Source organism: Loxodonta africana, chromosome 18, assembly GCF_030014295.1.
Source record: "Loxodonta africana isolate mLoxAfr1 chromosome 18, mLoxAfr1.hap2, whole genome shotgun sequence".
Classification (NCBI taxonomy): Eukaryota; Metazoa; Chordata; class Mammalia; order Proboscidea; family Elephantidae; genus Loxodonta; species Loxodonta africana.
This window is the reverse complement of record NC_087359.1, coordinates 2,008,217-2,030,928: the sequence shown is the minus strand read 5'-3', so window position 1 is coordinate 2,030,928 and position 22,712 is coordinate 2,008,217. Positions and strand designations below refer to the sequence as shown.

Here is a 22,712-nt window from a genome sequence, read left to right as displayed (position 1 = left end):
GTCTGCTATGCAACTGAAGTGTCTGTGACCTGCTGAGAGCGAATTGTTAAGTTTGTGGCCCTGCTGGGAACGGCCATGCTTTGACATTGATAAGTTGTGTGTTTATATATATATACACACACACACACGTATGTGTATATGTACATATATGCACATATGTATATGTATACATTTATACATGTAAGAAAACTAAATAAACCCGGTGCTGTTGAGTCTATTTCAACTTGTAGCGATGCTACAGGGCGGAGTAGAGCTGCCCCACAGGGTTTCTAAGGAGCTGCTGGTGGATTCAAACTGCTGACCTTTTGGTTAGCAGCCGAGCTCTTAACCACTGTGCCACCAGGGTCCCTATGTGTGTGTGTGTATGTGTGTGTGTGTGTGTATTAACCAGTGCACCAGTGTGTGTATATATATATACACACACACACACACACGTATATACTCACATACATACACACATACATATACAGATATATTGGAGCCCTGGTGGTGCACTGGTTAATACACACACACACACATACACACACACACATAGGGACCCTGGTGGCACAGTGGTTAAGAGCTCGGCTGCTAACCAAAAGGTCGGCAGTTTGAATCCACCAGCTGCTCCGTGGAAATCCTGTAGAGCAGTTCTGCCCTGTCCTATAGGGTTACTATGAGTCAGAATCGACTGGACAGTATGGGCTTTGGCTTACATATGTATATGCATATATATGTGTGTGCAGCCAGCCCCAAAGAAGTTTTTCAGACAGAAAGAAGCAGGAAGACAGGAAACAAGAAGGAGAAAAGGCAAGAGAGGAGAGAGAGAAAGGAGGCAAGGAACCTCTTAAAAGAGCTGCAAGGCCTGTAACACTGAAGACAGCCACAGGCCCGGAAGGGGTCTAGGGGCAGAGCTGACGGCTACAAGCCCAGAAGGGGCCCGGCTTCTGCTGTCAAATCAGTTGCCCTAGATGTAGCCTTGATCGGGTTGTTTTCCCTGCTTGATGACAGAAACACACTCACTTATGGAGTGTTTCTTATGTCAGCTGCTATGCCAGCTACTTTGTTCTCCCTAATAGTTCTGTGTTGGTAGACTCTATTAATCCCACCTTACTGATGAGGAACATGAGACTTAACAAGGCTGCAGGAGTTGCTAGTAGGTAGAAGAGCTGAGATCTGAATCCGAAGCATGTCTTAATTTCAAGTCTGTATTTTTAACCACCGTGCTGCTTCTGAGTGACTCCTGATCGACTCTGCAATGAAATCCATGTTCCTAAGTGTTGGCCTTCAAAACTCTGCACCATTTGGTTTCAGTGTCACTTTTCAAACTTGTTATTTTTGTCTGCCATCCAGTCAGGCCCCCACCCTGTGCACAGCAGGATTGGACCTTTGTGAGCTACAGGGTTTTCTTTGACTCATTTTTAAAAAGTAGATTTCTAGTCTTAGTCTGGAAGCTCCTCTGGAAACTGCTCAGCATAATAGCAACCCACAAGCACCCACTGACAGATGGGGTGGTAGCTGCACTTGAGGTGCAATGGCTGGGAATCGAACTGAGGCTTCCCGCATAGAAGGCGAGAATTCTACCACTGAACCACCAATGCCCCCACTTTTAAACTTATTTCTTTTGTTTTAGCCAAGTTTAAGTTTCCTGGAACATATTCTACTAATTTTGGCTTTTCATGTATTTCCATTTTGGGGGATGGGGGGGTGCTGTCCCTTCTCCCATCTTTGCCTTTAGAAGTTCTATATGTTAAAGGCTGTCTGGTACCCCATGTTTCCCTAGAACCCCCATCTTCCCTGTTTGTGTAGAAGTATTTATTACAGCTCGTTTGTACTGCTACTTGACCTCTTGATGATACTTTGTACTCTCAGTTGGTTTTTGAGTATTCTTACAGCTGTAATTGTATTATAAGATGCTTGAAAGCAGAAACCTTGTTTCATTGTTCTTGTATCCCCCAGTGGATGCTCAGGAAATCTGCACGAGTGAGTATAAATATGGTCACTGGTAGACTGTCCTTTTTATTGGCATTTAAGTAGTATTTGATTTTAACTGGTACCTCCCACCCCCCCCCACATCCTAGTTTATTGGAGTGTTTGTGTGTATACGTAACAACCAGATATTCCTGTTGTAGTCTGTCATATTCTCTATTTTCAGATTGATTATTAGGTAATCATGATAAGTTGTTTAAAAATTCTGGTGTTTTTCTATATGTATGTGTTTACATTATTGATACTCGTGTATAATGATTGTTAAAATTAACATTTTGACATTTGAATTCTTTCCCATGCTATTGAGTTGGACAAAATTTCTAATGAATTGTAATATTCTTAAAGGTCTCTGACTTCAGTGTCTTCCATGTTTATGTGGATATGAAAGATGGAGTAAAACCATGCCTGTAGTGCAGTGTTGCTTTGTTCTTTTTGTTGATATCAGTAAGCTCCACCTTCATATGATGAACCAGAATACCCTCATTCTACTTTATACCTAACTCTTGGGTCCCTGAAGAGTTCAGGGGAAATCTCAGGCTTATTCAAATGACCTATCAAGTTTAATGGTTACCGTTCGGAGGTTGCAGTTTTATGCTTATATCTGCCTTTGTATCTTATATACCATGTTGCTTCCATGGGTGTTGACTGTGGATCCAGGTAATTAATTTTTGCATTATTAAATAAAACTATAATCCTTGTTAAGAATCGATAGTGTAGAATATTTTGGTCATGGTAAGGGGGGGAGAGAGATATTTGGAGTTTCTTTTTGAAATATTACTTTCATGATTATAAAAGACTGATTCTCAAATGAATTAACCTGTCATTCTGCTTTTCCTCAGCCTTGTATTTAATCACAAGTACTTTCTTTGAAGATGTACATTTTAAACATTTTAAAAATAAATGAATTTTAAACTAAGTATATCTATATGATTCAAATTTTAAGTGGTCCAAAAATTATATAAAGTGAAAATGTCTCACTTCTGTCCTCCCAGTTCTGTTCTGGGAGGTAACCACTCTTATCTCTGGAATGACATGTAGGCAGTCCCCAGGTTACAAACTTCTTATTTACATACAGCCTGTAGATAGGGGAAAAACTGACTTAGAGAAAGCCAGAAAGGGTTGAGGGGTGAGGCCATTCAAGACACTCTTGCTTTCCTCTTCTCTGTGGCTCCTGCCCATTGACAAGTCCAGAGCTGAAAGGCTCCTCATTAACGGATTCACAGCCTTGTATAGGCAGGCCACTTGGCTTGGTGTGCTGGCCAGGCCCACTATGCAGAGCAGAGCAGCGATGGCTGGGGCCAGCTTATTCTGAGCTCTGAGGGAGGAGGTTGCACGTGGGCACTCCACTCACTGCTCTCAGCCGCTGCTCAGGTGCACCATGTCACAGGGGCCCGCCCACCACCAGCTGCTGGCCGAGCATCTGCTATGGCATATGCCCGCTCGGAGAAACGTGGCCTGTTTTAGGAGCCTGGGGGCCTGAACACCCTGCACCTGCAGGTGGTGGTAGCTGGCGATTTAGGCATCAGGCTCTGCATACTCTCTGAGTACAACCAGTGAGTGTATCACGTTGGGCACAGGCCAGGCCTCTGCAGCATCCCCTTCCCCAGATCCACCCCACCTCCTCTGGCTGGACCTTCAGTACTGTGCAGCCTGGGGCCATCGCAGTACCTCTCTGGGCTTCTGTTTCCCCTATCTTAACACATGTGGGATTTCACTGTTGAAGCAGTTCTTGTCCTTTTGGTGGCTGGGGGTCGTGGGCAGTCTTCAATTCCTGACATCTGTAAGTCATATGGTTTCCGAGGGTCCTTGGAGAACTTTGAAGTTGGGTTTCCCTAAGCATCCACTTCCCAACCCTGGGGTCTTAGGTTCACTCTTAGCACGTCCTGAGCAGCACTTTCTCCCTTGTGTCCCAAGGCAAGGGCCTCGTAGTTGGTGTGTGGGATTGACTGGTCCGGTGAGGAGGTGATGGGGCAATGATCTGTCTGGTGCCAGCACCATCCTAAACTACCTCTTTTGATTTACATGCAAATACGATTTAAAGACAGATTTAGAAACGGAACTTGTTCGTTATCTGGGAATTGCCTATACCCATGTCCAAACCCATTGCGATTAAGTGTAATCTGACTCATAGGGGCACTACAGGGCACAGTAGAACTGCCCTATAAGTTTTTTTTTCTTTCACATTTAGTTGTTCTTTTTATTATGTAATAATATTATGCTTTTAAGAAGGGGCAATTCTCCTGAACTTGGCAGGAAGGTAGAGGAGAAGGCCAGCTCCGTGAATACGTGGCTGCACTTGCCAACTGAGGGTGTGATGTCTGCCAGGCAGCATGTTGTCCGCCCCCTTTTTTTTGTTAACAGTTTGGCAGTCCCTTTATTTTTATTTATTTATTTATCCCCCCCCCCTCCTTTTTTTAATCTTTTTATGTGAGGTCATACAGTGTTCTTCGTTTTGTGATTGGCTTATTTGGCTCAGCATAATGTCCTCAAACTCCATCCATGCTGTAGCATATATCAAGACTTTTTTTCTCCTAATAATCAAAAAAACCAAACCCATCGCGTCGATTCCGACTCATAGCGACCCTATAGGCAGGGTAGAACTGTCCCATAGAGTTTCCAAAGAGCGCCTGGCGGATTCGAACTACTGACTTCTTGGTTAGCAGCTGCAGCACTTAACCACTGCCCCACCCCGGTTTCCTTTCTCCTAATGATTAAGTAGTATTCCATTGTACTACATTTTGTTTATCAATTTATCTGTTGATGGGCGTTTAGGTTGTTTCTACCTTTTGGCCGTTGTGAATAGTGCTGCAGTGAGCATTGATGTACGAGTCTCTTTTTGAGTTTCTGCTTTCTAGTTGTCTGGGTATATTGCTAGGAGTGAAATTGCTGGGTCACATGGTAGTTTCTATTTTTAGTTTTTTGAGGAACTGCCACATTGTTTTCCACAATGGCTGTACCGTTTTACATTCCCACCAGCAATGGATAAGGGTTCCATTTCCCCACATCCTTGCCAACGTATATTTTGTTTTTTTCTTAGCAGTGGAAGTGAAATGTTATCTCATGGTTTTGATTTGCATATCTCTCTGACGGCTAAAGACACTGAGCAACTTTTCATGTGTTTGGTGGCCATTTGAATGTCCTTTTTGGTGAAATGTCTATTCAAGTCCTTTGCCCATTTTATGATTGGGTTGTTTGTCTTTTTGTTGCTAAGTTGTCAAAGTTTTATGTATATTTTGGTTATTAGGTTCTTGTCAAATATATGCTTACTGAAGATACTGTCTCAGTTGGTAGCTTGTGTTTTCACTTTTTTAATAAAGTCTTTTGATGAACAAAAGTTTTTAATTTTATGAGGTCCCGTTTATTTAGTCTTTTGCTGTTACGGCTTTTGTTATTAGATTATCCACTGTAGAAAGCTATGCTTGACAGTTATTCCTGTTTGTTCTTCTAAGAGTCTTATGGTTTTAGTTTGCACATTTAGGTCCTTAATCCATTTTGAATTTGTTTTTTGTATATGATGTGAGGCATAAATCCTGTTTCATTTTCTGCATGTGGAAATCCAGTTTTCCCAGCACCATTTATTGACGAGAATCTTCTTTCCCCATCGAATGGACATAGTGCCCATTTAAAAAATCAGTTGATCATAGATGTGTGAGTTCATTTTTGGACTCTGAATTCTGTTGCATTGGCCTGTGTGTCTTTTATTATACCAGTACCAGGTTATTTCGATTACTGTAGCTGTAAGTATATAAAAATCAGGACGTGTGAGTCCTACTTTGTCTTCTCTTTATCAATATTGTTTTAACTATTCAGAGCATCTTGCCATTTCATATAAAGTTGAGGATTTGCTTTTATATTTCCCTAAAGAAGACTGTTGGAATTTTGATTGGGAATGCATTGAATCTATAGGTTGCTTTGCGTAGTATTGACATTTTAACAACATTAAATCTTCCAGCCATGAACGTGAAACATCGTTCCATTTATTTAGGTCTTCTTTAATCTCTTTCAGTTGTGTTCTAAAGTTTTCATTGTATAAGTCCTTCACGTCCCTGGTTAGATTTATTCCTAGAATTTATTGTATTTTCTTAGATGCTATTGTAAATGAATTGTTTCCCAGTTTCCCTTTCAGGTTTCTCATTGCTGGTGCATGGAAGCTCAACTGATTTTTGTTTGTTGACCTTGTACCCTGCAACTTTGCTAAATTCCTCTATTAGCTCTGGAAGTTGCCTTGTGGACTCTGGGTTTTTCTAAATGTAGGATCATGTCGTCCATGAATAGAGATAATTTTACTTCTACTTCTCCAATCTGGATACCTTTTATTTCTTCATTAAGTATAATGTTGGCTGTGGGCTTTTCATATATGCCCTAAATCATACCGAAGAATTTCCATTCCATTCCAGTTGTTTATAGGATTTTCATGAAGAAAGGGTGTTGGATTTTATCAGATGCTTTTTCTGCATCCATAGAGATGATCATGTGGTTCTTTTCCTTTGTCTATTGATGTGGTGTAACAAGTTGATTGCTTTTCTCATGTTGAACTATCCCTGCATTCCTGGAACAAATTTCACTTGGTTATGGCCTATGACTCTTTTAATATGCTGTTTGTTGAATACTGTTGTTGAGGATGTTTGCATCTATATTCGTAAGAGATATTGGGCTGTCGTTTTCCTGTGGTATCTTTTTATGATTTTGGTTATCAGGGTTACGTTTGTTTTATAGAATGAATTAGGGCGTATTCCTTCCTTTTCTATCTTTTGGAAGAGTTTAAACAGTATTGGTGTCAATTCTTCTCTAAATGTTTGGCAGAATTCTTCAGTGAAGCCATCTGGGCCAAGGCTTTTTTTTTGGGAGGTTTTTAATCATTAATTTGATCTCTTGTTACAGGTCTGTTGAGACTTTCTATTTCCTGTTGAGTCAGTTTGGATAGGTTGTATACTTCTAAGAATTTGTCCATTTCATATAGGTTATCCAGTTCATATAGGTTATCCATTTCATATAGGTTATCCAGTTCATATAGGTTATCCAGTTCATATAGGTTATCCAGTTTGTTGCCATACAGTTGTTCATAATATTCTGTCATAACTATATTTCTGTTGGGTGCCTTTTAATGTCATCTCTTTCACTTTATTTTGATTATTCGCATCTTTTCTGTGTCAGTCTATTGTCAATTATAGTGATCTTTTCGAAGAACCAGCTTCTGGTTTTACTGATTCTGGTTTTTTTTTCTGTTTTCGATTTTATTTATTTATGCTCTGACCTTTGTTATTTCCTTTCTTCTGGTAGGTTTAGGCTTAGATTGCTCTTTTTAGTTCCTGGAGTTGTCATGTTAGGCTGTTATTTTGAGATCTTCTTTTTTCATGTAGGCACTTATTGCTGTAAATTTCCCTTTGAGTACTACCTTTGCTGCCGGCATCCCATAAGTTTTGGTATATTGTGCTTTCATTTTCGTTTGAATCTAAGAAATTTGTGATTTGTTCCTTGACCTGTTGGTAGTTTAATTGTGAGTTATTTAGTTTCCATATGTTTGTGTATTTTCCAGGTTTTTTTTGTCCCATTAATTGAATTCTGTCTTCACTCCGTTATGATCAGAGAAAATACTTTGTATGATTTCAGTCTTTTTAAATTTATCAAGACTTGCTTTGTGACCTAAATGTGGTCTGTCCTGGAGAATGATCCAGGTGCACTGATGTAGAATGTATCTTCGGCTGTTGTTGGGTGGAGTGTTCTGTATATGTCTGTTAGGTCTAGTTGATTTATAGTGTCGTTCAGGTCCTCTGTCTCCTTGTTGATCTTCCTCTTGTTCTGTCTGTTGTTAAAAGTGGTGTACTGAAGTCTCCAACTATTACTGTACTATCTTTTTCTCCTTTCAGTTATATTAAAAAAAATTAGCATTTGCTTAATGTATCTAGGTGCCCTGATGTGGGGTGCATTTATATTTATGATTTGTTAAATCTTCTTGATTAATTGACACCTTTATCACTATATAATGTCCATTTTTATCTGTTGCAACAGATTTTCTCTTAAAGTCTACTTTGATATTAAGATTGTCGCTGCAGCTCTGTTTTGATGATTATTTGCATGGAATTTTTTTTCCCGTCCTTTCACTTTCAGTGTATTTGTGTTCTTGGGTTTAAGGTGTGGCTCTTGTAAACAGCATATAGTTGGATCATGTTTTCGTACCTGTCCTGCCACTCTGCCTTTTCAGTGTAGCATTTAGCCCATTTACGTTCACTGTAATTACTTAATAATAAGTGACTCACTTCTGCCATTTTGTTGTTTTTCGTGTGTCTTTAAGCTTTATTTGGAGCCCCGGTGGCTCTGTGATTAAGAGCTACAGCTGCTAACCAACCAAAAGGTCGGTAACCTGAATCTACCAGGCCCTCCTTGGAAACCCTATGGGGCAGTTCTACCCTGTCCAGTAGGGTTGCTATGAGTCGAAATGGACTAGATGGCAGTGGGTTTTGCCTTTAAGACTTCTTTGTCTTTGTCTTTGTCCTTTAATACTGCTTGCTTTTGTGTTTGTTGGTTTATCGTAGTCAGCCTTTTTGTTTCCCTTCTCTTTTCCTTGTGTGTGTCCATAGGGTTTTCAAGGTTGTAGATCTTTATGTAAGCAGACTGCCACATCTTTCTCCCATGGATCAGTTGGTTGAGTCACACTGCCAACCTTTCAGTTAGCAGCTGAGCGTTTTAACTACTGCACCACCAGGTTTCCTTGGAATGATATACATTAATATTTTATTTGTATAGAAGTAAATATAAATAATTTTTCGTTCCTTCCTACTTACATAAAGATGAAGTACACTGTAAACAGTTTTTCACTTGCATTTTCTCTTGACAGTATATCTTTGATCATTCCATTATCAGCAGATAACTTGTTCGTTCTTTTAAAAAAGTTAGCAGACCTCAAAGTAGTTGTTACATATAGCTATAGTTATAGATTGTATGTATATACTATAATTTATTTAATCATATTCCCTGCTGATGAACATTTAGGTTGTTTCCAATTTCTTATTATTATACCCTTTGAGGCAATACTTTGAAAAAATAAAAAAAAAACAAAGTCTTCCCTGGTAGGGGAAAATAAATTTTGAAAGGTGAAATGGATGTTTTTTGGTGAAGATGAAATGAATTTCTGTCCTAACCTGATGATCAGTGGGTAATTGAATGGAGAGAATGGTGAAATCTTGTTAAGACACTGCAGGAATCCATAGTGGACAATTGAATTGGAAATGAAAACCTGAAAAATCTGCGCAAATAATTGGTTGCTAGAAGGAGTATCTCTTTCTGTGTTTATATTAGTTTATTTCTGTGTGTTTCTATGGAAATATTTTTTGGAGTCCTAGGTCACCCTTGATGGCTCAGTGGCTAAGATGGTAATGGGGTTTTTGTTTTTGGTTTAGATCACAAAACTAGAAACATTTTTACTTTTATTCTAGTAGTAATTTCTGTGATAGTGTCTTTTATGTGGACATAAAGATTCTGGGAGTGGGGGGATAGAAGTTTCTTCACGCAGGCATCACATAGAAGAGTGAGAATGGCAGTGATGATGGGTAGCAGCTTCCTTGACCAATTGTCTGCTTTGGACAAGGGGAGCTCTGAAGTGTTTACAACTTAAAAAAACAAAAAAACAAACCCATTGCCGTCAAGTTGATTCTGACTCATAGTGACTCTATAGGACAGAGTAGAACTGCCCCATAGAGTTTCCAAGGAGCGCCTGGTGGATTTAAACTGCCGAACTTTTTGGTTAGCAGCTGTAGCTCTTAACCACTATGCCACCAGGGTTTCCGTGCTACTTGATACCTAGAAACTGAAACTGGTCTCTGGGACTATTGCCCGTGTAGTGTGTTTAACATAGGAAACCTGTTCAGAGAATAAAGATCCTTGTGTATCATACAGAGAGAAATGGGCTACTGCGATATATATGTATATTTTAATTTTTATTGTGCTTTAAGTGAAAGTTTACAAATCAAATCAGTCTCTCATACAAAACCTTCTATGTACCTTGCCATATACTCCTAGTTGCTCTCCCCCAATGAGACAGCATACTCCTTCTTTCTATCCTGTATATCTGTGTCCATTCAGCCAGCTTCTGTCCCCCTTGGCCTTCACATCTCCCCTCCAGGCAGGAGCTGCACACATAATCTCATGTGTCTACTTGATCCAAGAAGCTCACTTCTCACCAATATCATTTTCTGGCTTATAGTCCAGTTCCATCCCTGTCTGAAGAGTTGGCTTTGGGAATGGTTCCTGTCTTGGACTAACAGAAGGTTTGGGAATCATGACCTCCAGGGGTTCTTCTAGTCTTAGTCAGACCATTAAGTCTAGTCTATTTTACAAGAATTTGTGGTCTGATTCCCACTGCTCTCCTGCTCCCTCAGGGATTATTTGTTGTGTTCCCTGTCAGGGCAGTCATCGCTTGTAGCTGGGCACCGTCTGGTTCTTCTGGTCTCAGGCTGATGTAGTCTCTCATTTATGTGGACCATTCTGACTCTTGGGCTCATATTTACCTTATGTCTTTGGTGTTCTTCATTCTCCTTTGCTCCATGTGGGTTGAGACCAATTGATGCTGCAATATATTTTGTGTTTTTTTTTAATTATAAAGTCCTTGTATGCTCAAAAATGAGAAACTACTGAAAGAGATGAAGTTAAGGTCCTGCTCCTCAGCACCCTTCCCCCATCCGTGTCTGCTTCTCATAGGTTACTGGGGTAATAGTTTTTAATAGTTTGTTGTGAATGCTTTCAGACTTTTATGCATAGTCAGAAATATTTATGCATCTTAAGAATACCCTTCAGAATCGTACTGAACGACAGGTAAATGGCAGGAACGGTAGAGCCAGAAACCTATTGAATAACAAGTAAGCAAGATGATGGTGGAATACAAGTTTAATATTGAGTATTTTTTGATTATTTCAGGCTAAAGGTGCTATAAATACAAAGTATTATGTAAACTGTAAATAGCTGTTTAGTTTCTGCAGCTGTTTTATGAGGTTATAAGTAACAAGATATTTTTTTCCCAATTTTTTAAAAGTGTTTTACTGTATGGAAACCCTGGTGGCATAGTGGTTAAGTGCTACAGCTGCTAATCAAAAAGGTCGGCAGTTCAAATCCACCACGTGCTCCTTGGAAACTCTATGGGGCAGTTCTCCTCTGTCCTATAGGGTTGCTATGATTGGGAATCGACTCGACGGCAATGGGTTTTCGGGTTTTTACCATATAGTTAAGTATTATCATTTCTTTGTCATTTTCTAGTCATTCTGTCCTAACTATGAGATTTGAGTTTGTTTTTTTTCTTGATAGGCATCAAAAAATTAGTTTTTCTATGTTTCCTAGGCATATTTTTTCTTTTTATGATGGAACTGGATCACAAGGATTCAGCCCCATTGTGCCTAGAGTTGACACGAGTCGGAAGCTGACTGTATGGCAACCAACAAAAACAGTTGCGTATGCTGTCTAGATTTCTTATGTTTTACATTTTTTTAAATAGTAGTGGCTCATTGCACTGACCTGTTGCTGTACACCTATGATTTCTCTGTTAATTACTTATATATGCTTTACTAGACATAGTATGGGCAGAATAAATAAAAGGTCATCTCATAGGGTTGCTATGAGTCGGAATCAACTCAACAGCAGTGGCTTTTCTTCTTTTTTTTAATTTGGTTTTGCTTATTTTCATGTAATAGCAGTAGGAATTCACTGTGGAAAGGTTAGAAAATTTGAATAAACAGAAGAAGTAACGGATTATCAGGAATGTTATTACCCAGGGATGGTGTGTCCTTTTATTCATTCTCAGAGACCTGTGTGTTAACGAGAACACCAACTAGAAAAGCCCAGCTTTGTAAATCCTACTGCCATATAAGGTAAATAGATTTGGTGCTGGAAGCACGGAAGAGGTGAGTGCTTGAGTTTCCCCTGTCCTGGATACTTGTCTGCTAGGCAGTGGTGCTTTAGTAAACAAGGTGGTTGTTCGGCCTCACAGCCTAGTGTATGTGATGATTTTTGCACATACACAACCAGCTGCAGGGCTTGGTGTAGTGTAGCTATTGGTGATGGGGATTAGTCAGGGCACGTCTGTCACTGTTACTGGCTAAATACTTCAGAGCTTTTTTTTGGATTATGTGTCATTGAATTTTTGTAGTTCATCTTTAAAGTATTGGACCTTAAGTTTACTAGAAAGAAATGTTTAGAAATGTCATATTTCAAAAAACAAACTCAAAGCAATCTTTGTTTTGTAATATGTAGAAGGCTGGCTTATTTTATCCCTATGACTCCTCTAAGACCTGGTACTTTGAATTCTCATGTTTTCATTTAGCCTCCTAATGACTGAAGAAAGCGCTGGTGGGGCAGACAGTTAAGTGCCCATCTACTAGATGAAAGGTTGGTGGTTCAAACCCACCCAGAGACACCTGGGAAGACAGGCCCTGGTGACCTGCCCCTGAAAGGTCCCAGCACTGAAAACTCTGTGGGGTAGCTCTGCCATGCACACACGCGGGCACAGTGATGCGGAATCAACGCAACAGCAAGTAACAGCAGTGACTGAAGTAAAGTTTAAATTCCTGCTCAGCCTGATAGTCATATATAAGGGCAACTATTGGAACCCAGGAAGGTGGTGGCTACAGTTGTAGTTTTAAAAAAAGGCCTAGCGGTGGCCTATGTTGATATAACATACATTGTAAATCCCACCCTGAAAGAGTTACTTAACATATTTCTGAACTATTTTAACAGACTTCACTTTTTTTCCCTTTAGATTGAGTGATTTTAACCTTTATTTTTTTCATGAACTAGAGAAATTACTTAGAAATGGAAAGATTTAGGCTTTTCTACAGTGATTTATATAAATATCTGTTCATTATAACCATTCATGAAATGGATTTTGTTTTAAAGGAAAGAAGAAAATGACCATGGATTTGTGGTAGTTGTTCTTTATGATAAAAAGACTGTAAGATTTCTTTTTGTTAAGGACTTGTTTACTTAACAGTGCTTATTTAGTAATCACCAATTTTATTGTGCCTAGTTAACACTTAATAAAATGAATGCAGTGTACATTAATAAGCTAAGCGTATGTACGTACACATATATGTGGACGTCTGTGGTGCACTCTCCAGGAGGCACCATTCACATAAATATAATGGCCTTGTTGACATAAACGGCGTTTTCTCTATTACTCCAGGAAAACTCACACTGTTTTCTGTGTGAATGATGCATCTTGAAATTGTGCAAGACCCTGATATCTTTGGTGCTTTAACATTTTCACGCTTTCAAAAAGTCAGGTAGGTATTGTTATTCATGTTTTATAGATGCCATAAACTGAGACTAAAGTTACTTCATTTTCCAGAATCTGCTTTGATGTAAAATGCTATCAGGCTTAGTGTTCTGTGGAGTTGAAGGAATGGGGTTTGGTATGCGATTGACCTAGATCTCAATCCCAGTTCTATCTCTTGGTAGAAATCTTAAGTAAGTTATTTAATCCCTTTTCTTGGTTTCCCATCCTTGAAAATAGTATTGTGACATAGAGTTTTGTTGAGATTAAAGGAATTTATGTACTTAAAATAGTCCAAAGCTTTATATGTAGTGAGTGCTCAGTAATTGCACCAATAGTCTAATAACCAACCGAAACCAAATCCAGGGCCGTCCAGTCAATTCTGACTCATAGCGACCCTGTAGGACAGAGCAGAACGGTCCTATAGAGTTTCCAAGGAGCGCCTGGTGGATTTGAACTGCGGACCTTTTGATTAGCAGCTGTAGGTCTCAACCGCTACGCCACCAGGGTTTCTGTAGTCTAAAAAAGGTAACATTACTCTGTGAGTTTTATATAATACTTTTCACAGATTGTAAGATCAATAGTTGGCAGAGAGTGAAGGACCTAACACAATAACAGTATCCTTTTAAATAGAGGCTAGACTTGGACCAACCTCACCATCAAGATCTTGAGCAGTGAGCCGGGAATAAAAAAATAAATAAATGAAAAATGAAGACATAGGTATAGCAAGGACAATAATTACTATACAATCAGGGACAGCCTGTGGAGATACAATAGTCCTAATATAGTTGTGTGTAAAATAAAGCAGAAGATTTGAATTATCTAGTCACACTAAAAGTAATGAGAAATTACTACAGTGGGACGGAAAGACAAAATTCTACATTGTGCATACCATTATCACTCATAGTGACTCTGAGCCACCAAGAAATGGTTGAATTATGCTGAATATTATCTGAGACTATAGAACTAATACTGTAGAAAGACTTCTAATTTGTTTTTAATCTTTGGAATTTTTGAGAAGTACCTTTCACTTATGTGTAACATTGTTTTCACTCTCAGTGGTGGGAGATGAAAAATGTTTTACTAAATTTGAATATGTATATTTATTTTGATTCTTAAAACTGAGGCGGGCCAAAGGTGAGGTTAATGACTGATGGTAAGGTAAAACCTTCGTAAGTATGTTTGATTCTGGGCCTTCTCTGACTGATACTCCAGAGCTTATTTATGAAGACTCTTTTTCTAGGTTCAGCATGCGCTTTGTTTTTTTTTTAAACTAGTTGTTGTGGAGTCAGCTCTGACTAATGGCTTCCTTTTGTATCCTTTAGCGCCTTCTCGTGTATTGGAAGCATTAATGAAATCAGGCTCTGTTCTTTTACTTACTGTGTCTTCTAATCGTTTTTATTGATAAAAAACATTTATCCTGGGGGAAATCTATTTTTAAAAGGGTTCTCCCTCTTGAGGCCAACCTGGAATCGTACTGCATTAAAATTTTGACTGTTGTGATGCTGCTGTATGGAACCTAATGGGTACTGGGAGCTAAGAAAAGGTATGGTCCAACATGTACATGCCAAAGTGACTTTTTGTAAGCACTTGGAATGAATACGCATGATAGCTTTCCTTTTTTTCTTTTTTTTATTGTACTTTAGGTGAAAGTTTATAGCTCAAATTAATTTCTCATACAAAAATTTGTACATACTGTTATGTGACCCTAGTTGCAAACCCTGTAATGTGACAGCACACTCCCCCTTTGCACCCCGGGTTTGCCGTATCTGTTAAAACAGCTCCTGTCCCTTTCTACTTTCTCATCCTGCCTCTGGACAGGAGCTGCCTATTTAGTCTTGTGTTTATCTACTTGAACTAAGGACATGCTTCAGGAGTATTACTTTATGTTTTACAGTCCAGTCTAATCTTTGTCTCCCCGTGTTTGTTAGTTTGTTGTACTGTGGGGGCCTGCGTGGTGTTGTTAAGCTGGAAGCTATGCCACCGGTATTCATATACCAACAGGGTTGTCTGTGGTGGACAGGTTTCAGCTGAACTTCCAGACTAAGATAAGGAAGAAGGACCTGGCAATCTATTTCTGAAAAGATTTAGCCAGTGAAAACCTTTTGAATAGCAGCGGAACATTGATATAGGAAGATGAGCTGCTCGTGTTGGAAGGCACTCAGAAGATGACTGGGGAAGAGCTGCCTCCTCAAAGTAGAGTCAACCTTAATGAAGTGGATGGAGTCAACCTTTTGGGACCATCATCTGCTGATACAGCGTGACTCAAAATGAGAAGAAATAGCTGCAAACATCTGTTAATAATCAATGTGGAATGTATGAAGTATGAATCTAGGAAAATTGGAAATCATCAAAAGTGAAATGGAACACATAAAATTGATATCCTAGGCATTAGTGAGCTGAAATGGACTGGTATTGGCCATTTTGAGTCAGACAATCATGTGGTCTGCTATGCTGGGCATGATGACTTGAAGAAGAATGGTGTTGTGTTCATCGTCAAAAAGAACATTTCAAGATCTATCGTGAAGTACGGTGCTGTTGGTGATAGGATACTATTCATACGCCTAAAAGGAAAACCAGTTAATACGTTATTTAAATTTACGCCCAACCACAAAGGTCAAAGATGAAGATTTTTACCAACTTCTGCAGCCTAAAATTGATCGAACATGCCATCAGGATGGATTGAAAATTACTGGAGATCGGAATGCAAAAGTTGGAAATGAAGAAGGATTGGTAGTTGGAAAATATGGCCTTGATGTAAATGAAGCCAGAGATCGCATGATAGAATATTGCAAGACCAACGACTTCTTCACTGCAAATAACCTTTTTTCACTGACATAAATGGCGACTATACATGTGGACCTCACTAGATGGAATACACTGGAATGAAATTAACTACATCTGTGGGAAGAGATGATGGAAAAGTTCAATATCAGCCAGAACAAGGCCAGGGGCTGACTGAGGAACAAACCGTCAATTGCATATGCAGGTTCAAGTGGAAGCTGAAGGAAATTAGAACAAGTCCATGAGAGCCAAAGTATGACCTTGAGTATATCCCACCTGAATTTAGAGACCATCTCAAGAATAGATTTGATGTGTTGAACGCTGTGGAACAAAGACCAGATGAGTTTTGGAATGACATCAAGACATCATACATGAAGAAAGCAAGAAGTCATTAAAAAGACGGGAAAGAAAGAAAAGACCAAAATGGGTATCTGAAGAGACTCTGAAACTTGCTGTTGAATGTCAGGTAGCTAAAGCAAAAGGAAGAAATGATGAAGTAAAAGAGTTAAACAGAAGATTTCAGTGGGCAGCTGGAGAAGACAAAGTGAAGTATTCTAATGACATGCGAAAAGACCTGGAGATAGAAAACCACTCTGCACTTCTCAAGCTGAAAGAACTGAAGAAAAAATTCAAACCTTGAGTTGCAATATTGAAGGATTCTATGGGGGAAAATATTAAATGACTCAGGAACATCAAAAGGAGATGGAAGGAATACACAGAGTCAATATACCAAAAAGAATTGGCCAACGTTCAACCATTTCAGGAGGTACAACATGAGCAGGAAGCAATGGTACTGAAGGAAGAAGTCCAAGCTGCACTAAAGGCAGTGGCGAAAAACAAGGCTCCAGGAATTAACAGAATACCAATTGAGATGTTTCAACAAACAGGTGCAGCGCTGGAAGTGTTCACTTGTCTATGCCAAGAAATTTGGAGGACAGCTACCTGGCCAACTGACTGGAAGCGATCCACATTTATGCCTATTCCCAAAAAAGGAGATCCAGCCGAATGCGGAAATTATCAAACAGTATCATTAATATCACACACAAGCAAAATTTTGCTGAAGATTATTCAAAAGCAACTGCAGCAGTGTATTGACAGAGAACTGCCAGACATTCAAGCCGAATTTAGAAGAGGATGTGGATGGGATATTGTTGATGTCAGTTGGATCCTGGCTGAAAGCAGAGATTACCAGAAAGATGTTTACCTGTGTTTTATTGACTCTGCACAGGCATTTGACTGTTTCGGTTTTAAGAAATTATGGATAACATTGCAAAGAATGGGAATTCCAGAACACTTGTTCCGTGAGGAACCTGTACATAGATCAAGAGGCAGTCATTCAGACAGAACGAGGGGATACTGAATGGTTTAAAATCAGGAAAGGTGTGTGTCAGGGTTGTATCCTTTCACCATACCTGTTCAATCTGTATGCTGAGCAAATAATCTGAAGCTGGACTGTATGAAGAAGAACGGAGCATCAAGATCTGAGGAAGACTCATTAATAATCTGCGATATGCGGATGCCACAACCTTGCTTGCTGAAAGTGAAGAGGACTTGGAGCACTGACTGATGAAGATCAAAGACCACAGCTTTCAGTATGGATTATATCTCAACATAGACACAACAAAAATCCTCACATAGGACCAGTAAGCAACATCATGATAAATGGAGAAGAGTGAAGTTGTCAAGGGTTTCATTTTACTTGGTTCCACAATCAACACCTTGGAAGCAGCAGTCAGGAAATCAAAGGATGCATTTCGTTGGGCAAATCTGATGCAAAAGGCCTCTTTAAAGTGTTCAAAAGCAAAGATGTCACCTTGAATACTCAGGTATGCCTGACCCAAGCCATGATATTTTCAATCACATCATGTGCCTGAAAAGCTGGACGGTGAATAAGGAAGGCAGAAGAAAAATTGATGCCTTGAAATTGTGGTGCTGGCGAAGAATATTGAATGTTCCACGGACTTCCAAAAGAATGAACAAATCTATCTTGGAAGAAGTACAATCAAAATGCTCTTTAGAAGCAAGCATGGTGAGAGTAGGTCGTACATAGTTAGGACATGTCAGGAGAGAGCAGTCCCTGGAGAAGGACATCATGCTTGCTAAAGTACAGGGTCAGCAAAAAAGAGGAAGACCCTCAATGAGATGGATTGACACAGTGGCTGCAACAGTGGGCTCAAGCATAACAAGGATTGTGGGAATGGGTCAGGACTGGTCAGTGTTTGAATAAGAATGGCGGTAAAGAGCATCCTTGTCTGGTTCCCATTCTCAAGGGGGATGCCTTCAGACTCTATCCATTTAGATGATGTTGGCTGTTGGCTTTGTATGTATAAATGCCCTTTATTATGTTGAGGAATTTCCCTTCTGTTCCTGTTTTGCTGAGAGTTTTCATCATGAATCGGTGTTGGACTTTGTCAGATACCTTTTCTGCATCCCTTGATTGTGATTCTTTTATTTGTGTGATGGATTACATTGATTGTTTTTCTTATGTTGAACCATCCCTGTGTACCTGGTATGAGTTCCACCTGGTCATGGTGAATTACTTTTTTGATATGTTGTTGAATTCTGTTGGCTCAAATTTCGTTTAGGATTTTCGTGCCTGTGTTCATGAAGTATATTGGTTTGTAATTTTATTTTTTTGTGGCGTCTCTACCTGGTTTTGGTATCAGGCTTTTATGCTGGCTTTATAGAATGTGTCTGGGAGTATTCCGTCCTTTTCTATGCTCTGAGATCACCTTTACTAGTAGTGGTGTTAACTCTTCTCCAAGAGCTTGGTAGAATTCTCCAGCGAAGACTTCAGGGCCAGAGTTTTTTTTGTGTGTTTTGGGGTGGGGGGTGGTTAATTACCTCATCAATCACTTCTTTTGTTACAGGCTTATTTAGTTGTTTTATCTGTGTGTTAGTTTAGGTAAGTAGTTTGTTTCTGGAAATTTGTCCATTTTCTCTAGATTTCCAAATTTGTTGAAGTACGTTTTTCATAGTATTGTGTTACGATGCTTTTAATTTCAGTTGGTTCTGTTTTGATATCACCCATCTCATTCTTATTCGGGTTATTTGCTTCCTCTTCTGTTTTTCTTTTGTCAGTTTGGCCAGTGGCTTATCAAGTTTGTTAATCTTTTCCAAGAACCAGCTTTTGGCCTTGTTAAGTTGCTTTTCTTTTCTCTGTTTATTTCCTTTCTTCTGGTGCCCATGGTTGTCTTTTGGTGCCCATTTGCCCTTTCTTTTCTTTGGGATATGTGCATTTATTGCTATAAATTGACCTCTGAGCACTGCTTTTGCTCTGTCGCAAAGGTTCTGGTAGGACGTGTTTTCATTTTCATTTGATTCTGTGAATTTCTTTATTCCATCTTTGATTTCTTCTATAACCCAGTAGTTTTTGAGCAAGGTGTTGGTCAGTTTCTATGTTTTTTTTTTTTTTCATTTTTCTGTTACTAATTTTCTACTTCTAAGGCTTTATGGTCAGAAAACATGCTTTGTAATATATTGATGTTTTGGATTCTTCTAAGGCTTGCTTTGTGGCCTAGCACGTGGTCTGTTCTGGAGAATGTTCCACGTGTGTTGGAAAAAAAAGTATACTTGGCTGCTCTTCGGTGGAGTGTTCTGTGTATGCCTATGAGATCAAGTTGGTAGATTGTGGCATTTAGATCTTCTGTGTCTTTACTGAGCTTCTTTCTGGATGTTCTGGTCTTCCCTGAAAGTGGTGTGTTGAAGTCTACTATTATTGTGGAGGTGTTTCTTTCTCTTTGCAGTGCTATTAGAGTTTGTGTATTTTGGAGCTCTGTTTTTGGGTGCATAAATGTGTATTATGGTTATGTCCTCCAGGTGTATTGATTCATTAATCATTATATAGTGTCCTTCCTTGTCCTTTTTGGTGGATTTTGCTTTAAAGTCTATTTTGTCAGAGATTAATATTGCCACCCCTGCTTTTTTGATTGTTGTTTGCTCGATATATTTTTTCCATCCTTTGAGTTTTAGTTTTTTTGTGTCTTTAAGTCTGTGTTTGTCTTTTGTAGGCAGCATATAGACGGATTGTGTTTTTTTATCCTGTCTCTTTATTGGTGCATTTAGTTCATTTTCAGTCAGTGTAATTTTTTATGAGTTTAATGCTGTCATTTTGATGTATTTTTTATGTGTGTTGTTGACAGTTTTTGTTCCACTTAGTTTTCCGTGCTGAGTCATTTTCGTGTATGTATTTTCTTTTCATCTTTTTCATTATTGTTGATTTTGTATTTGTTGAGCCTTTATGTTTTTTTTTTTTTTTGATTTGTAGGATTGTTTGTTTCCTTGTGGTTACCTAAAATTTCCCTCTGTTTTTCTAAGTTTAAAACAGTCTTTTATTTCTTGATCTTACCTTGAATTTATCTCCATATAAAAGTTCTATGAGTCCATTATTTAATCCCCCTTATTTTGTTTTAATGTTGTCATCTTTTACATATTGACACCTCAGTTTTCCTATTTTCATTGTGTAAGTTTTGATTTATTTTTGTGACTTCCCTGTCTGGGTTGATATTCTGTCATGAGTTCTAGTCTTAGGTTGTTATCTGATGTTACTGATTTTTTATAACCAGAGGACTTTAGTATTTCTTATAATTTTGATTTTTACAAATTTCCTTAATTTCTGTTTATCTGGAAATGCCCTAATTTCACCATTATATTTGAGAGACGTTTTTGCTGGATACATAATTTTTGGATGGTAATTTTTTTCTTTCAAGGCTTTAAATGTGTCATCCCATTGCCTTCTTGGGTGCATGGTTTCTGCTGAGTCTTACTGACTCTCCTTTGTAAATGAGTTTTTGTTTATCCCTCACAGTTCCTGAAATTCTTCATCTTTGGTCTTGGCAAGTTTGATTGTAATATGTCTTGGTGACTTTCTTTTGGGGTCTACCCTGGGTGTAGTTTGATGAGCTTCTTGGATAGATATCTTCTCGTCTTTCATGATAACAGGGAAGTTTTCTGCCAACAAATCTTAAACAAGTCTCTCTGTATTTTCTGTTATCCCTCCCTGTTCTGGTACTCCAACCATGCATAGGTATTCCTCTTGATAGAGTCCACATAATTATTGCAGTTTCTTCATCTTTTGAATTCTTTTATCTGATTTTTCCTCAAATAGATTGGTGTCATGTGCTTTATCTTCGGTTTCACTGATGCCCAGTTCCATTGTCTCAGTTCTGCTCCTATAAATTTCTGTTGTCTAGTTCTGAAATTTTATTGTTAATCTTTTGGTTTTCTGCTTGCTAACTCTCTATGGATTCTTTCAACCCATTAGATTTGTCATTATACTCTTGTATAACCTTAAATTTCTCTCTTGCTTTGTCTGTGTTCCTTGGCTTGGTCTACATTTTGCCCGATCTCCTGAAGAGCTCTGTATATTAATCTTTTGAATTCTACCTCTGGTAATTCCAAGACCGTATCTTTCTCTGGGAGGTTTCTTGGTTGTTTTTGTCACTTGGTGAAACCATCATGGTCTGCCTCTTATGTGATTTCATATTGACTATTGCCTCCGAGCCATAAATAAGTTATTACATTTATTTATTTTATGTTTGCTTATTTTGTCCTGGCTCTTGGTTTGTTTTGTTTCGATATGCCAGAATTGGCTGGTCGTGTGAACTATTTGATTACTGGTGTCTTTGAAACGCTCATGTCCTGTCACCAGGTGGTTAGAGTTGTTATTAGGTCCCTGAGCCCAGGAGTCTGTTTACTTTTTGTGTGTGGATTCAGATCAGGTGTCTAGGTTGTTGGTCACTGAGTATGTGGTGCAGGTTCTCACTTACAGCCCTAGACGGGCAGGGCTACCATGTAGTGGTGATTGGATCAGGCACAGGTATCTGGCTGCAGTAGGGGGCTATGTGCTGAGCAAGGTAGGGTGCTGACGGCTGCCTCTGAATGCCTGGGTGGAAGGCATATCCTTGTTCCCTAGAGCATGTAGGTGGGTGGGTTTTGCAGCTGGACTTTGGACACCCAGTGCTGTTGGCTGTAATGAGTGGAACGTACCACTTATTCTCGGACCCCTGTTGTGGGTGGCTAGGTGGAGTGGGTGGAGCCACCAGTCCTCAGGCCCCGGATGTGGGTAGGTGAGGACCCTGCTTAATGGATAGGGTGGTGTAAAATGTCACAAACCTGCCACTCCTCCTTAGCTGTTGTAATTGAAAATAGGCTTCAGGTATATACCCTGTTGTACAATGCTAATGAGGGCCTGTACTGTTGAAATGAGCCCACACAGATCTAGGCAGGGGTAAAAGGCATTCAGAGTCCATGGACCCCATATGCCTGTGCCTAGGCAAAGGTCTGTTCCTGCCCTGAGTTCCCGGCTTAGGGGAACTGGCAGATTATTTTTGTCCTGTTTGTTAATCTGTTCCCTCTCCAAAGCTGGGAGAATGGCTAATGGTACACGATGAGTCCAACTTCTGGCCCAGGGGGCGCAGCAGTTACTAAAGCCAGACTTGGACCGGAGCAGAGCAGGGAGAGGGTGGGTAAACGGGAGAGAGGTACTTCCAAGAGGGTGGAAGGGTTCTTTTAATCCCGTGTGGTAGCTTAGACGTTTGCACTTAACTTTTGCAATTCAGTACCACTTTTCCTTGGTTCCGCAGGCCCATGCAGACTCTCTGCCACTTGGTTTCTCCTGGTGTGGAAAATGTGTCCTGAGCACTACTGCTTGCCTCAGCTCGCATGCACCAGCTGATCCAGCCTTCAGGATGTCGCCCAGGTCATG

General features: G+C 39.5%; 1 protein-coding gene across 6 annotated transcripts in view; it reads left to right on the top strand.

Moving 5' to 3' along the window:
• PCMTD1 (protein-L-isoaspartate (D-aspartate) O-methyltransferase domain containing 1) overlaps positions 1–22,712 on the top strand; it is a 118,900-nt gene that overhangs the window by 7,133 nt on the left and 89,055 nt on the right. Inside the window, exons 2-3 of one of the 6 annotated variants that reach the window (XM_064270410.1) lie at positions 13,133–13,232; positions 22,591–22,706. The exons of 1 other annotated variant lie outside the window; for it this stretch is intronic. The gene's annotated coding sequence lies outside the window, so the exon portion shown is untranslated. Of the gene's footprint in view, positions 1–599; positions 13,233–22,590; positions 22,707–22,712 lie in introns of those variants that run through there. 4 more of the 6 variants (XM_023538872.2, XM_003420009.4, XM_064270409.1 and 1 more) reach the window with 4 other exon arrangements.